Source organism: Cygnus olor, chromosome 2, assembly GCF_009769625.2.
Source record: "Cygnus olor isolate bCygOlo1 chromosome 2, bCygOlo1.pri.v2, whole genome shotgun sequence".
In the NCBI taxonomy this organism is placed as follows: domain Eukaryota; kingdom Metazoa; phylum Chordata; class Aves; order Anseriformes; family Anatidae; genus Cygnus; species Cygnus olor.
The window spans coordinates 7,592,745-7,616,292 of NC_049170.1; the positions used below are offsets into that span (position 1 = coordinate 7,592,745).

The 23,548-nt window shown below is 43.1% G+C and overlaps 1 protein-coding gene across 11 annotated transcripts in view; it reads right to left on the reverse strand.

Moving 5' to 3' along the window:
* KMT2C (lysine methyltransferase 2C) overlaps positions 1-23,548 on the reverse strand; it is a 199,753-nt gene that overhangs the window by 169,718 nt on the left and 6,487 nt on the right. The window contains exon 1 of one of the 11 annotated variants that reach the window (XM_040546208.1): positions 11,512-11,730. The exons of the other annotated variants lie outside the window; for them this stretch is intronic. The gene's annotated coding sequence lies outside the window, so the exon portion shown is untranslated. Of the gene's footprint in view, positions 1-11,511; positions 11,731-23,548 lie in introns of those variants that run through there. 11 annotated transcript variants of the gene reach the window in all.

The following is a 23,548-nucleotide window of genomic DNA, read 5'->3' on the forward strand; positions in this document are numbered from 1 at the left end:
TACACAAAGCTTTCATTAAAAAAAAAATAGTTGGCATCGTTACAGATCCTCAGTTAGCAATCTTCGACTTACTGTTATTTCTTGTACAAAGTCTTCCAAACACACCGCAACCAAGTATTCTGGCATGCTAATTTTGGGGAGGAAAACATGCAAATTCACTCGAGCGGCCTTTCTTACACAAAGAGTTTCTACTCTACTTCACAAAGCGCTCCAAGATGGAGATGGCCTCTAATAAAATTTCCAGCCGAACAGAAATCCTTTGTTGCTCCATGTCGGTCCCTTGCCAGTTGCGCTGATCAACTAGTTTGTCAAAACGAGAAAAATAAGTCCTTCAGAAGGAGTCTTGACGAGTGCAACAAAAAGAATCACATCTTAAAAAACAAAGAAAAAAAAAAAACCCACCACCCCTAACCCAGCCCCTAAAAAATATCCTAAAAACTTTTTCTGGCCATCTCCTTAGAAACACCGATGTTTCGCAGTAAGCTAAAAACCACCACATAGGTGCAAATAATTGTAATGAACTGCGTTACCACACTAACTAGTATTTGCCAATAAGAAAGCTATTTTTTTCTTTTAATATAGCTTCTTTGAAATGTGTTGATTTTTTTTTTTTAACTGCCTATAGTTTGCTGTAATTATACACGTGAAGGTTTGCAAGATGTACCAGAAAACAGAAGCTTTCCAGTACTGTACGCAGTACAAGCCTCGTGCACTTTGCTCCATCAAGAGTTGGCTCTGGTCATTCCAGACCAGATTTCCAAGCTGAGTTGCCATCCATGCTTGTTCACCATTTATTTATTTACAGGTGGTCCTTTGGGGACCCAGGAGTTGGACTCGATGACCCCTGTGGGTCCCTTCCAACCCGGATAGTCTATGAGCATCTACCGGTAGGCAGAAGCTAGCCATACGCAGACCCAGGTCACGCCAACCGTGAAGCCTTCAGGTTAAAATAACATTTACCTTTTGAAATCCATCTCAAGATTTGCTTCACACAGGCAGCTCGTCTGGAGATAGCAACCCTCCCACACTACTGTCTTGCCAAACTGAAAGGAACAAGCAAGGTAAGAATGATTCCCTTTATTTCCAACTGCTTTAGCCACTCACTTCCCTAGTAACTGAGCTCCTGGTGTTGATCCTTTCCTAAACGTGCCCATCCATACATAAAAAGCTAGTCTTGGTGCCAGCTATGCAGTGTCTCTTTCCCACTGGGGACACTTTCCAGCATCTCAGATGTTTTCAGAACAGACGTCTCCCCCACCACTGCCACACAGACATTTTATTTTCTAGAAACGCCTCTTATCCACAGTAGTTACAAGTGCCAAATCATCGGATTCCAAAGTGCCAAAGAAAAGCCAGAGCTAAGAACTTTTATAGCATCTTCCATCCCTTCTTCTACAACATACTGATTTGGAAATAGTCCTCTTCGTTTACCCCAAATTCCAACAACACAAGGACTCACTGTCCCTCTTGCTGATCCTATATGAACCAACCTGTGCTTCACTGAGTTTAAGCTTTCCATAGTTACCGTCAAAGCCACAAATTAACCTTCTGGATTTGTGCTATGAAACTGAGCTTGAAGCATACCCATCTCTACTTTTTACAAAAAATAAGCCTAAAGAACCACCCATTTTTTCTCCTTCCAGGCGAGATGACAAGGCTTGTCTTAGAAAGCATAACTAAACCCTTTTGATTTTGTTAATTTAGTTGTAGGTTTTTGTTATTCTCTCGTTATTTACATAGTACCACAGGTGGTCATGGCAAATTACCAACGTAATTTAGGCTGGCTCTCTTCTGCAAGATCAGCTTATTAATTAAACTGAACAAAAAAAGACAACAGTCTTTGGTAGTTAAAAAGCAGAGGTAGAGGAAAACAGGAGACACCCGCTGTCAACACCGGTGTTTCATATTTGTCCTTAGATGACTACGTTCCAAATGAAAGCAGAATCCATCCGCATTTAATCAGCAGTCAATGGAAGAGAAGAGATGAATAATGGACGCGTGCTGAACGACGAGCATCTCCAGCACAGGCTGGAACAAGGCTGCGGTTTGGGTGGCGAACAATCAGGCTCAGAAACCAGACAGGCATTTCACAACACACAGCGCGAATGGAACGGGTGGTCCATCACAAAACGCGGGCCGGGCCCCACTTAGTGAACAAAAGGGGATACTTTAATCGTATTTTAATGAGCATTTACGTGTGCCCTGGTCCGTTAGAGCCAGCTGATGTAGCCACCAGAGCCACGTCGGTCTGACCAGTGCCGTACTCTGATCTGTCACCATACCGAGGCTTTTTAGAGATCTGTAAATCCAGAGACATCAGCAGGATCAGGCATGAAATCTAAACTCACTGAAAACCAAATCTATCAGGAAACATAATAAGGAGAATAATTAAGCCCACTTATGCCATCTACAACCGGTTCATCATCCAGATACAAACACTACGAAACTAAAAGAATGAAGCAAAACCTAAGCTACGCAATATGGACGTCTAACATCAGAAAACAAGATCCCACGATTCCCTTAGGCTGCAAGAAGTGAAAAGACTCACTGCCTGAAGGACCACAACAGAATTTGCTAACGGTCCAGATACCCAAATACTTTTTAGAGCCCGTAACGCCTTCAAAATGCAGCCCCGTTCACCACACACACAATTTGTCCTCTCAACTTTCCACCACAATTTTTTTTCAGTTTAAAACTTCACTGATCTGACCTAGAGCTCTCTTGGCAGCTCTTAAGATTACATGGTCTGCTTTTCCCACATGAGCATCCTCATGCGCCTTGGTAATTAAAATCACAAATCACACTGAAAAGGTGAACAAAGAATCTGTGCCAGAAAGGCAAACACTGTCTCTTCTAACACATTAAATGGTATTGGTGCACATACATAGAAGTTTCAAGAAAATCCCTAGTAAAAGGTGGTGGTTCTTCACACGACATGCAGTTATACTGTGGTATTCCATGCTCAGTGCTGGTGAAAGCCTGCGTGGTCAAGGAGAGGCTGGATACACTGAAGTGAGATCCTTAATGCTCAACAGATTTAGCACAAAGATGCTTCCCTTGACTCCAGATCCCACAATTCTTTCCCAACTTTCAGCGGTTCAGGGAAGTGCCATTACAGGATTTCCTCATTTTCCTTCCCAGGCACCTGCTCTGCACCGCTGCAGCAAATACGACGATGGGACATTCAGATCTCTGATCTGACCCAGCACACAGATCTGGCCACTGTGACATAGATGATTTCTGCATATTATCTTACAGACTCTGAACCAAGAGCTGGCAAAGCAAAGGTCATCTTGTTGCCCAAATTACTTTGGCACCTAAAGACTGATCAGCAACACTACCCTTCATTTACAGCCTTCAGTAGTTTATAAACGCTTCATTTCTTTAAAAGGCTTGTTCATTATTTCCATCATCTGCAGATTCTTAATTCGGTCTTAGAAAATCAGTTCTGCCTGGGAGGTGGCAAGGGGGAAAAAGAGTAAAGAAAATGTCTGAGCATCCCATACACCTTCACAGTCAGTAGATGGCTCTTAGAATCTTTGTCCGTATCATACCAAAAAGATAATGTCATTTACACCCTTCGTCAGACGGTCATCACCACTACCACACAACTCAAAACCAGCAAGCTTCAGGTCATAGTCATGCTTCTCTACAAGATGCTTTCATAGTCAAAAAACCCTACTTTGCTTCTACTTAAGCAACACCAAGCTCTTCTTGCAGCTGAGGGGGTTCTCCCAAGACACAACTCCTTGCAGAGCCTCAGAAATAACCTAAATATCACGTGTCAGGTCACTGAAGAAAGTCAGGTGGCACTTTGCTGAAATCTTCGGATTTGAAATAATATCCAGTTCTAGCACACCAGCACTCTAACCTTACTCTTTGTAGAGAGTTCATTTTTTGCTACCCGTAGTCAGTTAAAAAGACAACAGTGAGGTATTTGTGGGAGTTTATTTTGCTCTCCCCAACCTTGATCGAGTGAAATCGTTAAGTAACAAACAAGCTACTGGACACCAAAGCTGTTACTTGAATACTATGCAGATACCACAATCTTCAGTGTTAACGCTGCGAACACACCTAGAAGACAGGTAAACATTACTTGTAAAGAGGACTGAGGGAAAGCTCCTAAGCTGGTTGCCTCCTGGGGAAAAGACTGAGAGGTAATTTATTACCTGTGGAGGACAAAGGGCTGAGTTTTAGGGCAGGGGCGCAGAAAAAATATTAGGAATATCATGCTGTTTTGTCATCAGTCTCTTTTAGGCTTGTGACTGGTTAAAGTCATGAATCTCATGTCCCAAGCTCATCTCTTCGATGGAATCTGTCACACACATTTGATTGCCAGAACCAAAGAGTTAAGGACGGAGTTTTATGAGAAACAGCTACGTGTTCACTGACTGCATGCGAGTTCATCCTTATACGTAAGAGTTGCTTAATCTCATCCACCTACTCTCCATAAGGACATATGTTGAATGTCCATGAGGAAATGTGGGAAAGGACAACGTGTGTTTTGTATCACAGAATCCTATGATCTTAGTGATTCTGTCTCACAATGCATTACCAGGGTAGCCACGAAGCTCTGCTGGCAAATTCTGCTGCTCGGGAACGATTTGGTATAGGGTGGTCTGCAGTGAGCTTACTTCTGATGAGTTTAGCAGGCTTAAGAAGCTGTTGGAAGGACTGGAGAGGAGATTCCAGGAGAGACTATTTCAAGATACGTCTTCTGCCAGTATCGGTTGCAACCACTTAAAGATTTTGTAAATCTGTTAGGGACTGCAGATACAGAAGGTGCTTTCTGTGACATTACGTGACTCTGGAGCAGTCAGACACTTCGTGAAAAAAGCAGTACATATTTCCTTCCACGTGCCCAAAAGCTCATCCATTTTACTAAGTTACAACAGTTTTACGTAAGCTGCAATCACTCCCCATGATCCTTGCTTCTCTTCTAGCCTTAACAGACATAACAGCACTACCACTGCTTTTTTGCCCGTAACTTTACCGCTACAACACATCCTTCAAATTCCTTGTAAATAAATTTCAAGCTCTCGCTGTTCGTGCCATGGAACAGTCAAAATGATTACCCTTCCGAGTTGCTGAGGAGATCGTAACCGTCACGGGGTTTCTACTACAAAAGAGATCTTCAGAACAGTCTTCCTCAGAAAAGGTCTCCTACTCTTCACATGAGTCTATGTAACTTATGAGGAAAGCTAACCAAGCAGCTCTTCTTTCTCTATTTTCTGGCCTTAAAAGAAACTTATGGCACAGAACACTGACAAAAGCTCAAGGATAGCATGTGGAGTCCTACATGCAAAACCATTCATCCCTACATTGCTCTAATAAATTTTGAACACATAATATCAGTACTTATGATACTGCTCTGAGTTAGATGAAGCTGTATAAACTGCAGGCAGGTCTCAGAGGCCTGAGATATGTTCCTAGCTCAGAAAAACACAACCCAACAGACCCAGGTCTCGCTGAGCAACCCAGACATGCCCTTCATTTTTTTTCCTCTACACACAACAGGCTTGTGATTCTTGTCAGGACCTATGTTGACAAAAACTAGCCTCACGTTTGCTTGAAATCTGAAGGATGAAAAACTATTCTGCTATATCTGGTTTATTTTTTCTAAAGTATCCTGTTCTCTACACTATTTTGTCACATGTAGTAGCAATCGGTTGGCATTATTCAAAATAATACATACCAAAGGGACTAGACTGTAAGATTCCTACTCATACTGCCGAGCATTTGCTCTCACGATTATTTTATTTCAACAGAAAAAATTCTATTGACCTCAGTTGTCTTGGAAAGAGACTTCTGCAGCTTACAGAATACCCTATCATCCTGTTTAATAATGAAATGAATCCATACCGTACATATTCACTGCCAGGTCTTTTATTCATAGGTCCAGTGGCATCACTACTGATGACTCCTGTGGTACTGGTGAAGTTGTCAACAGCAGAGGTTGAAGATTAGGCAGCCAGAAGAAAATAAACAAACATACAGGCCTGGTTCCATACAAACTGTCCATAATCAGTGATCACAAGAGCAACCTTCCCCTAAAGGTCCTTTCTCCCGGGTATCACCGCAGGAAACAGCAGCAAACAATCCTCATCAGCACTGGTTATGGCAGCAGATGTCACAGCTGGAAATAGCAACTCCTGGCTACCCACCACACGTCAAACTCTGACTTTCCGGTAACGTAGTAAACAGGAGTGACTGATTGCAAAATATTCCCCAGAGAGGCAAGAGAAATGCCCAAAATAGTGGTTATTCACCAATCCGGCACTAGGATTCCAAAACTTTCTGTGGAAAAGTGACATAACCATCTCATGTAAGTAACCAACTGCCACCAGGATAATTTAATACCTGTATGCGTTTCTGAAAAATGGAAGATGATTTACAAACTTTTGATAGCTGAACGTTCTACGTCATTCTAGGTGGCTCTTACTACCTAAAAACAAATAGGCCGATAAAAACATTTTACATTTTGTTGACTAATATGTAAGCTAAACAAATACACAGTAAACAAATATACTCCCCTCCCCAGACCAGTTTTAAGAACTTGCTTATACAAGACTGTACCCTGCTTGGTCCGCATGAACCACTTCCGAAGTTTTCCAGGCTTCCTCAACATTATGCTCTTCTTCTAAAAACTTGTCTTCAAATTATAACAGTTGCTGCTTGTGGAGCTGCATAACACTGCCTTTACATTGTTCTCAAAACTGGTTCCTTTAAATAAAATCTTTGCTTCGTTTAACCAGGAAAAAAAACGGAAGTGACAAGGGAGGAACAGAAGGGAAAAACTGGTTAAATGCTCTTGAAAAGAAAGACTACTCACAGACGAGGGACTGCACCAAAATGGATTAAGGTGAAAGAAAAAGACTGAAGACTATGCTCCTCATCCTCAATCCCCCATCTGTCCTAAAGACTACGTGCCTGTAACTCTGAACCCCCCTTTTCTAATCACTGCAAACCCAGGATTCTGCCAAAAGCACTCTACCCTGCTTCTGCATCCATTCCTACATACATTCAGCCTTCCAGGAAAATACTGAAAGGCCAAAACAAACCTCTTCAAATGAGAATAATCAGTTTAAAAGTGTACTCACTGTTCAATCCAGACCTCCATTTTATGACAGTTCTCAACATACACTGACTGACAACTTCTGCCATGACTGCGACCCACCCTTTTGGACACAGCACAGTGACAACACCTAGCACACCTTCTACTTCTTGGCCCACATCAATAACCTTTGAAATGATAACTAAATATTCTAGACACATCACCCTCCTTGACCTCTGTATCTTCTTACTTGTTCAACTCGTTCTTGCTCATTATCTTCATTCTCAGTGGTGCTCCAGAACTGTATTGCCAAAATCCCCTGACCCATGAAGCACAAAGTGACCAAAGCACAGCTCCAACCTTTAGCCCTTCTCCCAGCTCCAAACACAAAGTCTTCATACATGCCCGTCCAACCCATCCCTTCCATGCTCTTTGTGCAGCCTACTGTATCATACCCCCAGGCTTGGAAAAAGCCTTCAAATTCTGACAAATTTGAGATCTTTACAAGAAAGTAGATTTCTGCAGATCTAGGAGCATAAATAAGAACTCCACTTGAGGTTCTCTGAATTTTGGAAAAAAAACTTAGCTCCCGTTCCGGCTGGCATGATCCCATCTCCAACAGATCCCTTACAGAATGATTATTCCACAACTGATTATTCCACTTCAGAGTTTGTCACATTTTTCTCTGTGCCATCTGATGTTAAACACTACCAGGGGCAATGGGATGAGTGAGATCCTCTAAGCTGTGAGGAGCAGAAGGCTAACTAGGAACATGCCATCGTAACCTGCTCGCACATGCGCTGCTGGCTGAACAAACGCCTTCCATGTTATCTGCATTTTGGGCACGAAAATTAACAATAATGACAATAAAGATGAAAAGAAAGAAGAAAAAAAGGGAAAGAGAGCTCTGGAGTAACAACAAGATGGAAGTGCTTTTAGGCTGATCGCATTCAGTTCCATCTAAAAGAAACCAGCGCTCGAGCAGAATTACACCCAAGGACTGCAAGTCCTGACCAAAAAAACAAACACACACAAGCACGCTCTTCTTCCAAGCCCTCACCTTGTCCCAGCACCTAATTAAATAATATTGCTTAAGTATTTACCTTTCAACACTTGGTAACGAGGATGAAGACACTGCTCAAAGTATCCAACACGAAATATTTTATTTTCTGGATTACAAAAGCACCCCCAGCACCAACTACATTTACCGTGTAACATTTCCGCAGCGAATTCAGTCACCAGTGAGCCTTCACCAGAGAGACAGACAGGATGATAATGTACTATGACTAACTTTTAACAGATCTTATGGAGGAGTCAAATATCCTCCATATGTGCAATATCATCTACACTTATGCCTGGCATTGCACCTCAGCTCTGAGATGAAAATAAATCCTAGCAAGGCAATATATAATTACGAAGTTTTTAAAAAATCCAAGCTATTTTCAAAGGAAAAACTCTAACCATGACGTCTTACCACCCATTTTGATAAGCATTCGTCATCTAAGATGTTAAATGTTTGGAAAAAAAAAAAGTAAAGATCCCTCAAGTTAAAGACGTTTGTTTGCTGAATATTCCACATCTGAACACAAAGATTTGAACACCCCTAAAAAGCATTCCTCTACCTTCAACACAACACTACTGTTTCTCTTATACCACTTTACCAAGTTTCTGTGACGCTTCCTGGTTCACCTAAGCTATCCCCGTGACACAGCAAATGCCAGGAATTACACGAAGACATTCGATATCTGCGATACGACATCCCAGGATACTGCCAGTAAAGCAGAAGATGCCAAAAGGATTTCAGAGAGGAAAGGCAGAATTATAAAAGCCTAGCTAAAGGCCTACTGTCAACTCGTTTTTAAAGCTCTTTCTGAAAACACATTACACACTAAAGTTTCCAGAAGCCTCAGAAATTACTAAAATTGGAACAGTCCAAATAAAGTGAAAAGTATTTATCTTTCAGCTTTAACAGTGTTTAGAGCGTGCTTCTGATGGCACTCCACAGTCAGTTTCCCTTCATTTTTGAAGGCTGAATATTTTATACTGAAATTGTGTATAAAGAACGTACTACTCTATACCGAGTGTTTTCTACCAACACACAAAGAACAGGAAAGCAGAGTTGCACAGCCATAAGAATTGAGAGCAGTGATGGTAAAAAAAAGAATACTTCTAACATTTTTAAAGAGCTGACTAAATTTCAGGCTGGAAATACAGATGCTGAGTGGCCCTTTTAGCCTGAAACAAAATCAGAAATCAATATATGGCTTCTTTTCATTTCTGCTCAGCCATTTACCTTTAAGAGATCGTCGTCTGCAGGCAAGTCCAATGAACAATCGCATTAAGAAAGCCTGCATGATGCAACCAATTTTTACTGGCAAGATATGTCAGTGACAATAATGCCACCCCGGCCTTCCCCCCGAAAAACTCTCAGGGAACATTTCTGCCAAAACTGTGAGGCTGTTTCTGCTTGGGAAAGAATAGTACAGGGAAAAGGATGTAAGTCAACCAAGTACGCAGCCTGACAAAATAACGATACCAAATTTCAGCAAGAATTCTTAATTAAAAAAAAAGTTTTGGCCCTAGGACTCTTTGATGTGATGTAAACAGAATATTACTTATTACTTTGCATCAAACTGATAAATGTCTCTGTAAAACGGCTTACAAAGACAACATGCAAGTGAGGAAAGCAATGAGAAACTACAGATACTGAAGCACCGAGCATATTATCGAAAGTAAGGGTATTTACAAGTAAGTAGTAGAGGAAGCATACACCAAATACTTTAAAATAAAACGCATAGTAGTCATTAGCTAGATTAATAAATGGTTCCCATAGATGCAGCTAATCACATTAGCACTAATAAAAGTGTATCTTGTTTGTCATCTCCGTTTGTCTTACAAGTAGCTAGTTAAAATATTTGCACTTCGCAGTCTGGAAGCTGCAGCTTTCTCCGTAGCAAGCGCACTTTATTGTGCAGGGACATCAACCCAACATCCTAACATCGTGACAATGTGCAGAAAGTACAAAAACCCTACATGTAAGCTACAGCTCAGTAACGTTGTTTAGTTCAATACACAGTATTTCATATAATCACTGGGAATCTTTAAATGTCTGCCCAGTTGTTTCAGTTTTGCAAGAGGAGTATTAACCCACTGCTGCTTTTCTTCTTCAGATGCAAAAAGAAATATTCACACTTATCTTCAGTTCTTTCAAGAACTATAACTATGCCAAATTATTGTTTAGCTTTACTGTTTTCTAGAAGGATATAAGACTATACTAACTCAAGAACAATTTTCAATTATGTAATTAGTCTGGCTACAGTATTAACTAGTGATTCACTAGTGAACAGCTCATGTTTAGTATCCGGAGCAGACACACCACTGAAATAGTTTTTTGGGAAAATATAAAACACCATGCAAATTAACTGGCTAATAGTTTGAAAGTATAAGCTTGGATTTTTATTTTTATTTTTAATGAGCATGCTACAAAGTAATTTCATTAAGAAAGGGACGGCTAGGCTGTCATTGTATCCATATCAAAAAAAAAAAAAAAAAAGAATACTTTTTCCTTTAGTTTGTATCAAGTTTGCTAAAGCCAGCCAGTTACATAACACTTAGTTTGACTTATGACCTATTTGCTCGCTGCTCATACAAAAATCATCACAATATGATGGTCTGCACATCCATTACGTGCCAGGAACATATTTTAAGAAGTGGTTTTTATTGTGTTTTTTTTTTTTTTTCCAGTTTAGATCTACCGATAAAGGCAGCCGGGAAAATCATCTAGCATTAACATCGGCCAGCTATGCCTTGAAATCAGGCAAAATTAAAATGGCAATCTTTTCAAAAGCAGCATGCACACCGAAATATTTAAGAAAATTTCATCTTATCACATTTTCCATCGCTCCAAGAATTCACACCAGGAAATGAAAGTACTCAAAAAAAAAAAAAAAGGTAAAAAAAAAAAAAAAAAAAAGAGTTGTGCTATAGGTAACCATATAAAGTCATAAATTTAAAGGAGTGTTCGTGGGTGCCCACGTCCGAGCCTGGGGGTGCCGGGTTCACCCCAAGCAGCGTACGGCCCTACAGAATACCCAGCCGGGCTTTTTTGTTTGTTGTCCTCCCCCTCCCCCTGCTTTTAATGGTCGAGGATTATCTAGTGACCGTGTAACTTGAACCTACATGTACAGATCTCCAGTCGGGAGGGGGCCGGGGGTGGGTTTGTGGCTTTTTTTTTTCCCCCCGGTTTTACCCACCGAGCGTCGGAGGCAGGCGGGGGGGGGGGGGAGGGGGTAAGGCTCGGGCCAAGTTCGCAGCCGGGCTCTGCGGGTCCCCCCCGCCCTAAAACGCCGTCTCCCGGCGGCATTACAGCACCGGGTGCCGTGCAGCCAAGCCCCGTGCCTGCCCGTCCCCTTCTCCCCTTTAACACAAAGAAGTTGCCGGCGCCGAGCCCTACTCACCCCGGGCGAATCGCGCACCATAACCCGGCCCTCGGCAAGCGCCTCACGGAGCCCCTCAGGCAAACGGAGGGGTTGGCATGGGTGCCCAAGGGGCTGCTCCGGGGGGAGAAGTTCTCGTCAGGCCGGGTGCCAGAGGGGCTCAGCACCGAGGGGGCTCAGCACCAGGGCGCTCAGCACCGAGGGGCCCCGGCCATGCTCCCCTTGCCGCTGCCCGGGCGGGGGGGGGGGGGGGGGGGGGGGGCCGGGCGGGGCCGCGGGGGGCGCCTCACAACTTGGCCTCCTCCGGGAGCCTCCCCGAGGAGGAGGGCGAAGAGGAGGAGGAGGGGAAGGAGGGGGAAGGGAGGGGAGGGAAAAAAAAAAAAAAAAAAAAACTAGAGAAAGTAGATCCGACGCAGCCGGGCGCCGCCAATGTGCGGAGCGGAGCGGTGGAGAGGAGCCGGGGCCGGCTGCGCCACAGCCCGAGCAGCGCCCCCGGCGGAGGCTCCCGGAGCTGGGGCCCCTCGGCAGGCTCCCCCGCGGGGCTGGAGCCGAAAGGGGAGGCCCCCCCGGGTGTCACCAGCCCCGTCGGGTGCCACCCCCCCACCGGGTGCCACCAGCCCGCTGAGGAGTCGCACAAGGCGCCCCCCGGCCCCGCTGTGCTGGGAGATCCGCTCGAAACGCCGGGCTGCGAGCACAGGGAGCGGCTTTCTTCCCCTTCTTCTTCCTCTTTTAACGCTGTTCAGGCTTTTAAATGTTTCTCCTGACAGGTTTGAAGCGGACTGGCTAAGAAAGTAAAGCTTGATGAATGTCCATCTAAACACGGCTCTTTCCTAACCCCCCCAAATGGCCCCTGCCATTTTTTTTTCCCTTCCACAGACCTCGGAGAGCAAAACAAACCCAGAAATCATTATGCAACTCTTGTTTCGCTCCCACTGATGGACACTCGCAAACCCATCGCCTTGCCAAGTGTCCATCGCCTTGCCAATCGCACTCGTACCTTTGTTCAACTCCCCTCCGCACTGGACTCGGAGCAGCTGCTGCGCGCTGCTTTGGGTCTGTCAGTCTTAGACAAGTTTGCTTCAAATTTGTTTAAGGAGCAGACGTCTGCAGGACAGCGACACGACAGCACTACCCTGACTTATCTGAACAACAAAAATAACGCTAGAATTACGCCTGTTTTCTTGCTCATCTGACTTTAGTTGTTTTTTTTGGAGCAAATTCTGCTCTGTTACACTGAGCTGCAACATCCGCAGGCAGGGGCAGCCTTCCTCTGTGGGCACCAAAGACGTCCCGTCCTGTCTTCCCTTATTAGTCCTGTCAAGAGGAATTCTCACTAAACGCACTTAGGGAGAAAAAAAGATCGTTTCAGCTCTGCAACTGAACAAAATGAACCCCAAAGCCTGCACTCACCCAACGAGACCTGCCCCGGCACTGCCTATCGCTCCATTTCCAACGAAACGCTCTGCAGGTGCCTGGCCTACAGGAAAGTTTTATCAAACCAATTCTCCAGAGATTAAGATAAAATTTTAAAAGGAAAGTACTCACATTAAAAAAAAAAAAAAGGAGAAAAAAACCTCCCTGTGTTTACTCTACAACAAGTCTATTGTACAAGAGCCCTCGTGCCCTCTTTGTACAGGTACGGACACAGCCATCAAGCCACCACTGGCAGCACATCTCCAGAAACCACGCGTGTCAGTGCTCTCTGCTGCAACGAGAAGGTTAAATGTGTTAGTCTGAGCCTTAGCTACGATGGTAAATGTCCCTATTTTATTTTGCTGTAAGGGTCAGGTATTTTGGTTCAATCAACAAGTGGTGAGTGGCGAAGCCGCTCCCACTCCTCCGCGAGCCCACTCCCTGTAGCACTGAGAGTCCTCTAGGTTTAATCAGGACAAGCCCCTGTCGGACACAGATCTCTGTAAGTTCAAGCACTTCTCTATCCAGTCACGTTGAGATTAACGAAAATAAACTACCCTGAAACCTCTTCACTCCCAACAGTGGACAGAAGCTGTGCATTTCCCAAATCATATTAAATAAAATGAGTCGCCGTGTCCACACAGAACAGTCAAGCGAGGTTAGAGCACCAACGCCAACCATCCCCTAATAATTTATATGAACTTCCCCTAGGACACAGGTGCAGTACCTCACTTCCAAGATGACACCACCTGCATCTTGACATGCCCTAAGTTCACATTCAAACTGTTTGTGCTGCTGTAGCATAAGTTTATCAACGTTTTCAAACACGTTAGTCTGTAAAAAAGAGCATGTTTTAACATTTACCTGATAGGAACGTTAGCACAAACAAGGCAAGTTGTAATTTAGTAACAGCTGGTTAAAGTAATAACAACAAATTACTCCCAGTACTTTTCCCTACCCTTCCTGCAGCCCAAGCTAACAGGTACGAAGTTGTATTAGCTGGCCTTGTTCTTCCTGAGAGCTTCAAACGCCAAACTGCATTTAATCTCGCATTGAAGACGTGAGATTTAGGTCTTTTACTGTAAAAGCACACATTAATTGCCATAAAAATCTTAGAAAGGTCAAAACCATAATTTTTGGTACAACAGAATTAGACACGATCCAACGCCAGCCGTGCTGACTCATCACTACCTTGCCATACAAACCGCCCCTGCGTTGCCTTCCGTAGGATCATACGGAGAGCTAAAGGAACAGCTCGGGGTAGGGTTTCGCATTTGGCAGCGCTTCTAATTGAAGCTGATCCCACCCCGTGGCCCTTTATCCCAGCCTCTAAACCGTGGCGGCTCGGCTGCAGGTTGGTCAGCCTGTGAACCAGATGACAGGGCTGACCTGGCCACAGGCGAACCCAGCAAGAAGGGATGGGGGCAGGACACCGAAAAAAAAAAAAAGGCAAAGCGACTCCGCCTGCTTCAGCTCCCTGCCCCGATTCACACGTCTCCCCAAACGCGTGTCACCACCGTGGCAAGGCACAAACTGCTTAAGCCAAGACTTCTGCCAAGAAAATGTACATGGAGAAATGGGATCAGTCAGCTCTCCAGAGACAGACTTTTTTTTAAGCAACAGAAGCTATGGATTTAATGATTAAGATAAAAACTTATGTCTATACATATGTTGGACTGTTTTCTTCCAAACTCAAACTGATTAACTCAAGGATTCAACTCTCTTGAGTTAATCACGACATATTTAGCAGAGCATGCCTTATCTGTTTAATTTACAATTCCTAACTTTTGGAGAATGATTTTCACAGTAACCATGAGAAATTCACACATAGATACGGCACCACGTCCAATATATTCCAATCCAAATCTCAAATGCAGTACTAGTAAGAGAGATGGGCCTCACGACAATTCTTTGGTTGGTTACAATAACTACTAGGTCACAAATTTGATTCGGTTCTTCTTTAATTTTAAGAGACAAAGATGAAAATATAAGCACAAAATAGTGCTTGTCATTTTTATATGTTTGTTTTTTCTTAACTTCTGTGGACCTGCTCTTTCTAGATCTTTTACTTCACTGGGTTTCTAGTAGCAATACAATAAAATCACAACAACGACTTGAGATTAAGCCAGAAGTATCTAACTACAAAAAGACAAGCAGAAAAGGCAACTCGAATATTTTCCTTAGCCCGGCAATCCTTCTCAAATGTAAAGGCAATTTACCTTCCAGCACTCTTTTACGCTTTCATGCTACAAATCGGCTTGAACCAGCCTCCTTCCGTGAATACAGTTTCTCTGTTACTTCTACTTTTCATGCCAAAGCACAGATTAGACAAGTGTAGTTTAACTTCTTTTTTTTTATTGCATTTGAAGGGTTTTGGAAGCTCTCAGTTTCTAATCTGTACTATGACAGACTCTGGAGATAGACTCAATTTCTAAAAGGAAAAAAAGAAAAAAAAAAAAAAAAAGAGGTTCCAAACTGTATTCTTTCCTCTTCCCTACTCCATCTTCTTGTGGGCATGAAACCAGACTGTATCTGGACCTAAGACAGGTTAACAGCATGTTGTATGGTCAAGAAATGTATTTCATGTGTTAACTACATACAATGTTAAATAAATCTGATTTAAAGCCAGTACATCCAGGATGTCCTACCTAGTAAGCACGCTATTCGTAAATAAAATTGGAACTGTAACATAAGTTAGGTAATTGAAATTTCCCAATAGAAGGCATCAAATTCGGTCTGTCCTTCGGGCTTTGACAGACAAGTTTTGACAAATACTGCTGAAAAGGCTTCAGGTATCTTCCTCCCTTTGTCTTTCCATGCTTTGGCCAAAGGTTATCATCCTTGCAACTAAGGTGGCAGAGCACCACACAGAACCAGCACACTTAATTCAGTGACGAACGTGAAATTGAAGTACGAACAACAACCGACAGGCCAAAGAGCGCCCTTTCACCTCTGTGTGGCTGCTATCTTCTGAAAGAGCATCGGCACAGACAGCTCAGCGTAGCCTGAGCTCACCAAGCCTCACCAGCTCTTGTCCACTAGCAAACGTAAAGAGAGATATCAATGGAGAAGGATACACCCTATCAGATTAAAAAACATTTCTGAGAAGCTGTTTTTGAAATAAGAAATACAGGCCTTCAAATTTTCGACAGATCTCAAATGTCCTTACTCGCTTCTTCAGCTTCCCAGCAGAACTATGCTACCTGCTGTTGAAGGAGCATGGCATGTGGTGCTTCTGGGCAGAAACACTGCAGAAGGGACAGGAGCGCCGTGATCTGTGTCACTTAACACTGCTACCAAGTGCTGGTACGGTTAAAGCCTGCTGCGTAACCGAAATGATAATGTAGTCTGCTTACCAGAAACGGAAATAAAGGCAAGAGCAAATGAATTCAGAAAGAACTGAAAACCAATGTAGACGAGCAGACCACAAGCTGAAAAGACGACAGTAAGAGGTAGAAAAAAGGCAATACGTAAACTATTAGAAAATGACTCATCGCTAATAGCGAGTTGTTCGCTTCTAGCAGGACAAAACTGGATGTCAGAATAAAAACTCTGACAAAATCTTCAAAGTAACCAAATCTGCCCTACCCTTTTCTACCAGATACTTCTTAAAATGCCCTTTAAAAAAAGAAATAATGCTGGCAAGTAATCACTGATTTAGTGTATGTGGAATCAGACATTAATAGATAAAGCAACTACCAGGTGACAGGGAATAAGGAACGCAGAAAATGAAACAAAGAGATATGGTAAACTGCTTTCTTTCAAGAAATAAGACAGGAAAACACCTTCTACAAAATAAAGGCTATTATACTTTACTGTGTAAAAGCAATGGATATGACAAGCAATGGGCAGGACCATTAAAAGGGACGGCCACAGAATCGGATCATAGGGTATCTCAGGTTGGAAGAGACCTCAGAAAGTCATCTAGCCCATCCTCCTGCTCAAAGCAGCTCAGAGTCAGTTCCCAAAATGGTTTGTAAATATTTTTCACGTTCAATTAGTTGTTTGCATAGCTCTGTAACTACACCCAGTGCTAAAATGTGATGGTGGGACCCCATCTGAAATTAACTTATGCCCCAAACCAAGCACAGACAACAGCCATCGGGGCATTAGGGTGATATTCAGATGGCCCAAATCACAGCTAAATCTCTTTGTCTAGGGGTTTCCTATGCGGAGGCTATAACAAACCGCCTGCTCAGACCTTACTGAGTCCTTCTGCATTACATTTCAGGGGTGCCCAGTCCTCTCTTCTGACTAAGCACGGAGACTTCAACAGAATTCAAGCTATTTAAGTACACTTCCTACTATTCACTAGCAAGCTCCTTTAGAGCAGTAAATAAATATCATTATTCTTTTCAAGTTTCAAAAGAAAACTCTCCAGCTAGAAACTAGACCATCGCAAAACTGCCGAAAAAGAAACCGAGGTGACATGACTATGGGACTAGAGTTCAGTCTCTGCCCTGTCCCCGAGGCCCATTACTAATAGCTGGGGTGGAAAATGCTGCCGCACCGTGCGGTAGGGTCACATCCACGCAGCTGTGTATTCCCCAAGTTCAGTTAAGGCTACACCCTAAGAAAATAAAAAAAAAAAAAAAGGAAAACAAACAACAACAAAACTCCATAGACTTTAGATAAAAACCAGCTAACAAAATCTATCACGGTATTTTTCCATATTCTAGTCAAACCTGGAAAACTGCACCTTAGGAGATGTGGGATAGCTGAGAGCCCGAGCTTCACCCCAACAAGTTCATACATGTCCACGACAGTTATGATTTGACTTTTTTTTTTTTTTTTAAAGCGTGGGCATGTTAACTAAGTATAGACAAGAAACTGTCACATATCACATGAATCCTTGGTCTAAAAAATCCTTGAAAACATCATGGTCAAGCTGACAATTTAAAACCCAGATTCCTTCCACCTATCAAGACCAAGTCTAGTGCAAATAAAATAAAAAAGACACATTAATTGACAAAAGAAGTAAACTGAAAGTATCCTTAAGACAACATTTATTTATGTTACCGGTAATTAACCCCAATAACGATGTCTGGTTAATGAGCCTGGAGATCGAGGTTCCCGGCTTGTCCATAAGGCAGGAACACGACCAGCTGCACCTCCCCTGCTCTCTTCCACCACCGTGCCCTTATCTGAGAAGGCCACGTGCAGAGTACACAAAATATTTGCGTCAGTTTACCAAGTTTTTGTATTTATTCTTTACCAACAGACACCTTTGAAACAGAAAGGATGCTACCTCCAAGCTGTGCGCCCCACACAACAGGACAAAGAATGCTCTCCCATCCCACAAAAAAGAGGCGACAGAATAGCCAGCCATGAGGCAACCCTCGCTGCTGCCGCTGCTGGACGAAGACCTTAGGGAAATAATTTCTTGAAATAATCTTGCTTACAGGTCACTTATTTCCTGAGTCCTGTCCCCGACACACACACCTCTCCCACCTCGTTTCTGGGCCCAGTTCTCTCCCAAAGGACTTCTGGAAGACACAGGCAGGAAAATAAATTGGAATTCCCGCTGAATCCGTTTTGCACTTGCCTTTGTATAAATCTCCAGCAGGATGCCTGACGCAAGGTTAATTATGCAAAATATGAACCAGGACAAATTGTGTGTCAGAAGCCCGAAGAAGAACCGAAAGCAAGCAGTTCTCAGAGCCTTGTGGCTCCTACATCCCATCTCCCTGCTCCCTCTAGAGCAATTCTGCTGTGAGCTGTTCTCCCTAAACTTACATCCCTACGGGTTAGAGAACATTAACTGTGGCAGCGTATGCCCAGGAGGCTGAAAGTAAAACTGATGAGAACTGTGTCAGTTTCGCTGAATTCCTTCTCGAAAAATACCAGTTATCGTTATTCTAGTAAATTAAGCAGAGCTGGGAGCGTTGGCCTTGAGACCATGTAGCACACAACAACCTACATCCACGCTATCAAATTGTCAGCCCCCAAAACAAAGCAGCCACCTGTCAGCGGGACTGAAAGCAGGGCACGGCCCGCACAAGCTCCTGGGCCAGCCCGGAGAGCTGTTTGGGAGGTGCTGGCAGGTCCAGGTCAAAATGGAACTAGTGACCATGGCCATAACCTAGCAGTAGAGACGATGGTGCTGCGGTGCTGTCCCAAAGCGTCGCCTCTTTTTGCTTACAAGCACAGGCACGGCGCTGTAAAGACGTGGGGTGCTTCAGGTGTCAGGGCACTGCTCCTAGCTGCAAGCATTCCGCTCACCTACAGAGAACAAGCATAACTGAGAAGTAGCCAGAAGTATAAGCTGCAAGATTTAAGGAAATTTCAACATTTCTGTCATCTTCATTTTCAATTTCAAAATTCCCCTTCACAAGCCTTTCTCCACAATGAAAGCATCCCATCCGTTTCTGAGCAAAGTCCTACTCCTGCACGTCAGCGGGCCGTGGTGAGAAAAAACAAACACACAACACAATCATCTGCTTTTATTACAAAAAGGGGGGAAAAAAAAACAAAAACAACACAGGAGGAAGAGGAAAAAAGTAGGAGCAGAAACAAAACCCTAAGCAACAGAGAACGGGAACTAGGGAATAAGGAACTGAAAAGGCAAGGAGAGAGAAACTGCTCCTCTGACCAAACGAGGGGGCAATCGCTTCTTAAGCAGCTCGCAGAAGCTTTCAAAGCTTTTCATAACCGGAGGGTAAGAGGAGGCCTAAATCGTCCAAGTGTCTGATGGAAACCAAAATAACCGAGCAAACAGCCCAACAAGTTTGTGAGAAACGTTGAGGACAACTGCTTCACAAAGTCAAGGACGCCAGAAGAGCAGTTATTTCACACTTCACTCTATTAGGGCGGGCTCCATCTTAAAAAGCTGAACGTGTACAGAGATTTGGCTGGAAGTGGTAACGAGAAGCGCTCGCTGTGCCAAGGAAAGGGGAAAATGAGAGCTGGAAAAAAAGGAGGAGAAAATTTTATCTTCAATTAAATGGAATAAGAAAAGCAAATTTCAACCAACTCTTTGAACTTGTTGCGAGAATCTCACGAGAATGCAATTTAAAGGAGGACCGGCAGTTATTGTACTGGAATACACACGATAGCAAAGTATTCCAGCTCAGGGGAAAGATAGGAAATGTAGTATGAATACAGGGGCATCAAAAGCAGCCAGTAATAAGGGTCTGAAACTAAAAAATCATATTAGGAATGGAAACAAGGGCATTTTAATGAGTACAAAGGAACAGCATAAACCGTCAGGGATAAAAATCGGAAGAGATAAAAGCACAGCATGCATTATTACCACTGTGCAATATAAAAGGCAAACAAAGTTTCAAAAACATTTTAGAAGTAAGGATAAAGACAAAAAAAGTCAGTACGCAGAACAAACGGGTAACAAAACAGAAGCAAATGCTGTTCTCTGCATTTCATCCTCTGCAGAACAGTTTTACTATACCTAGTACTAGAAATAGATTGTGTTCTTAGGCTCAATAATCAGGGAAATTCCAGGCAGAAGGACTGGAAGAAATCCACACTCCGCTTCTGAAGCGAATAGAAGCCATCTCTAAACCGTCAGTGATTATCTTTGATGATAGAGTCCTGGTGAAAGTGCCCTAAGACAGGTGGACAACAACGAGCTAGAGCATCAAAAGGTATTTATTTGCAAATTCTTTTCAATTAAGATTGAAGAAAATTTCAAGGAAGCCGAGAATCTGCATGAAGAAACAGATTTGGAAGAGGTGCGTTAGGTGCGTATGGCGTGGCGAGGCAGGGGTTATGAACATTTGAGGGGACAAGATCTTACAAAGGGTCATTCTGATAAATGGAAAAAATGGGTCATTTCAGCAGCATTATGGTGCTGCGATCAGTGAAGGCAAATCTTATCCTAAAATATTGGGAGGTTTAGCTTGTTCAGTGCCAAACAAAGGAGACAACCTCCCAGTAAATAAAAGTTTATTATAAAATTGTTCTCCACATCAACTGTGGGAAGTCATGACTGTGACAAGTACAAGACAAAACCGGCTTCCCCCACAGTAAAGAATATTTATTTTATATTTTGGAAAATGAGTTACTGAAACTAATTGCCTAGGGATGCACTGGAATTGCATCCAACAAATGCTTCAAAACCAAGAGGGAGGGAGCATCATTTGTCAGAAGTGGTACCAACACACCACACAGAAGCATGAGCAAGATCTGCCTGAAGTCTTTTTTTGGCCATAATTTTATTTGGCTGTGGCAATATAGCAGAACTAAATATTCATTTTTAAAGATTTCATTGTTCTTCTCAACTCCACACTTCAGAAAAAAAATCTGAAGTATTGATGGAATCACTTCCTACTGAAATCTCCCAGACTTTAATAGAACGTAGTTCCCATCTTTCTTGAGACACGCTATGGAGCCAGCCTATCATGTTTTTAAGAGAAAGCTTTGACTTTGAGCACCGCCCGCAGTCATGGTTGTCAGACGGAGGCAGGAGGGTAGGTGTCGTCACCTGAACAGCCCAAGTCCCACGAACCTTGGGCTGCTCCAGCAGTCATTTGGGGTTAGCTGGGACTTCCAGATGGTACTCTGAAACAGTCACGCAACACGCCGTAAGTGTTTAGCAGCAGAGACTGCACATTTGGAGCACATCTTCACCACCAACCTCCCTTCTTACTGTGCCATCTTGTCTTACTGCACTTCTCAACTGTGCATGCTCTGAGGACAAAGTCAAAAATTGGTAAATTTTCCTGAAGCTGATTTTTTTCCGATAACCTACTTACAACTATTTCTGGCAAGAATTTATTGTCAGTAGTGACGTAGCAGAAGAGAAAAAAAGCCTTCAGTTTAAGGGAGAATATCCTGGTTTGACAGGATTTCTAGCAGTTTCTTCAAGAGCAACAATTAAAATGTTGATAAATATAGCAGTGCAAATTAGTAATTATTATTTATACTGGAATGGCTGGCAATAGGGTTTGCTACACGCGTGATTTAATAAAAGTAAGTCCAAAAAGATGAAAGGGAAGAATATTCTGGAAGGAGCTGTATCTAGTGTTATTTTGTTATAATGCCCATCTATTGAAATATTTAAGGAAGGAGCTTCCAGAATGCCAGAAATTACTTACTAACCTAAAACGTTTTACTTATACTATTATTTTGGAATATTTATACTATTATTTAGGAAATTTTTAGGAATTTAAGAATAATTCAGAGGATCGAAGCGAGAAACAAAGTTCCTTATCTAATCAATGCTGACAGATAGGCTTGTTTGGGGCCAGAGCGAGTTAGATCAGCACAACTCACCTGTCTAAATGCTCTGAAGAACCCTCTCAACAGCACCTTTTTAAACAACTCACCGGCATGATAACATGACTACAGGCTGTAAAAACCTCTCCCAATCTCCTCTAGGATCTCCTGTATTGAACAATTCACCAGAGCCAGCCAAAAGAAAACCACCCAAGCCCTCACGTCTCAGAGGACCGAGGCTCCGGCTTCGCAGCCACGTGAAGCTGGCAGCGCTACCGAGGGACGTCAGCTCTGCCTCTCCGCACCCTGGCTGCTTGCTCTGGCCTCCTCCCTTCTGCTATCGCAAACACGTTTCCCTGCCAGGTTAGTTTTAACCCGGATCAATTTCCCAATGCAGTTCACCACACGGCTACACAAATGCCTGGGTCAGCACAAGGGAGAGAACAAACAGCTGGTAGCAGAGGGAGGGCAGGAGAGCTGTCTTTTCGCTGCCAGAACCAGCTCAAGATTTATGCTTGGGAAAAATAACCACCTGATGCACTCCACGCACTCCCTGCCTCTGTTTCTCCAAGTAAAGGATATTCTAGATTTTAAGGTTTTTATTCCTACTTTACCTGACTTGAAAGAATGAAAGCACTAATGCTACTAGGAGAAATTACTGAACGTAGCTCTTGAAGCACGTGCACAAACTTATTTTGAATACCCCATCTGAGGAACCGAGGGATGGCATGAGTGGGAATATTTAGGGCCAGCCTTCCAGCACAGAACAGTAAAAAAAAAAAAAAAAAAGAAAATGAATTCAAGTTATTTCACTAGCAAGCAGGATTTGCTACAATAACATCTTGCACATCTGTAGTTATCCAAGCTATATGAATCATGCAAACTGTGTGAATTGGTAATCAAACATATTAAGCACAGAAAGGAGAAAAGCTTTCAATATTTTGGAATTACTAGTAGCTTAACTGGTTAGCATTTCACAACATTTTAGCGTACCCAGGACAACATTTCTTAAAAAGGTAAAGCCACAGCACTGGTGTACACCAACACAGGGGTGTGACCCGTTGTGGTAGATAAGGAACTTGTATTTTCCCTCATCATACACAGCCTTGCTACCCCTCCAACACTGTCGTGGGACAACCGAGCCTACGAGTGAAAAAGCAACTCCAGCTACTCTGGGCAAGCCAACTGCCTTGGAAAACCACCCCTCAGCTCAAATGGCAGCAAAGAACAGAAACGTCCATTTCAATTACTTGAGAAGAACAATGGCATGAAGTTAGCAGGAGTTGAGCACGCTAAAAATAAAAAAAAATAGCATCCACAAGCAAAGCCCCCCTCCAAATGAAGTGATTTGTTTTGAAGCTAGCTCTCGCTGAATATAGGATGAAGTGCTGTGGGTAGATGGACCAGAGTTTGGGAACCGAGAGATTGGGTTCTTATTCCTACCTCTGCAAAGACAGCACTTATGGCCAAT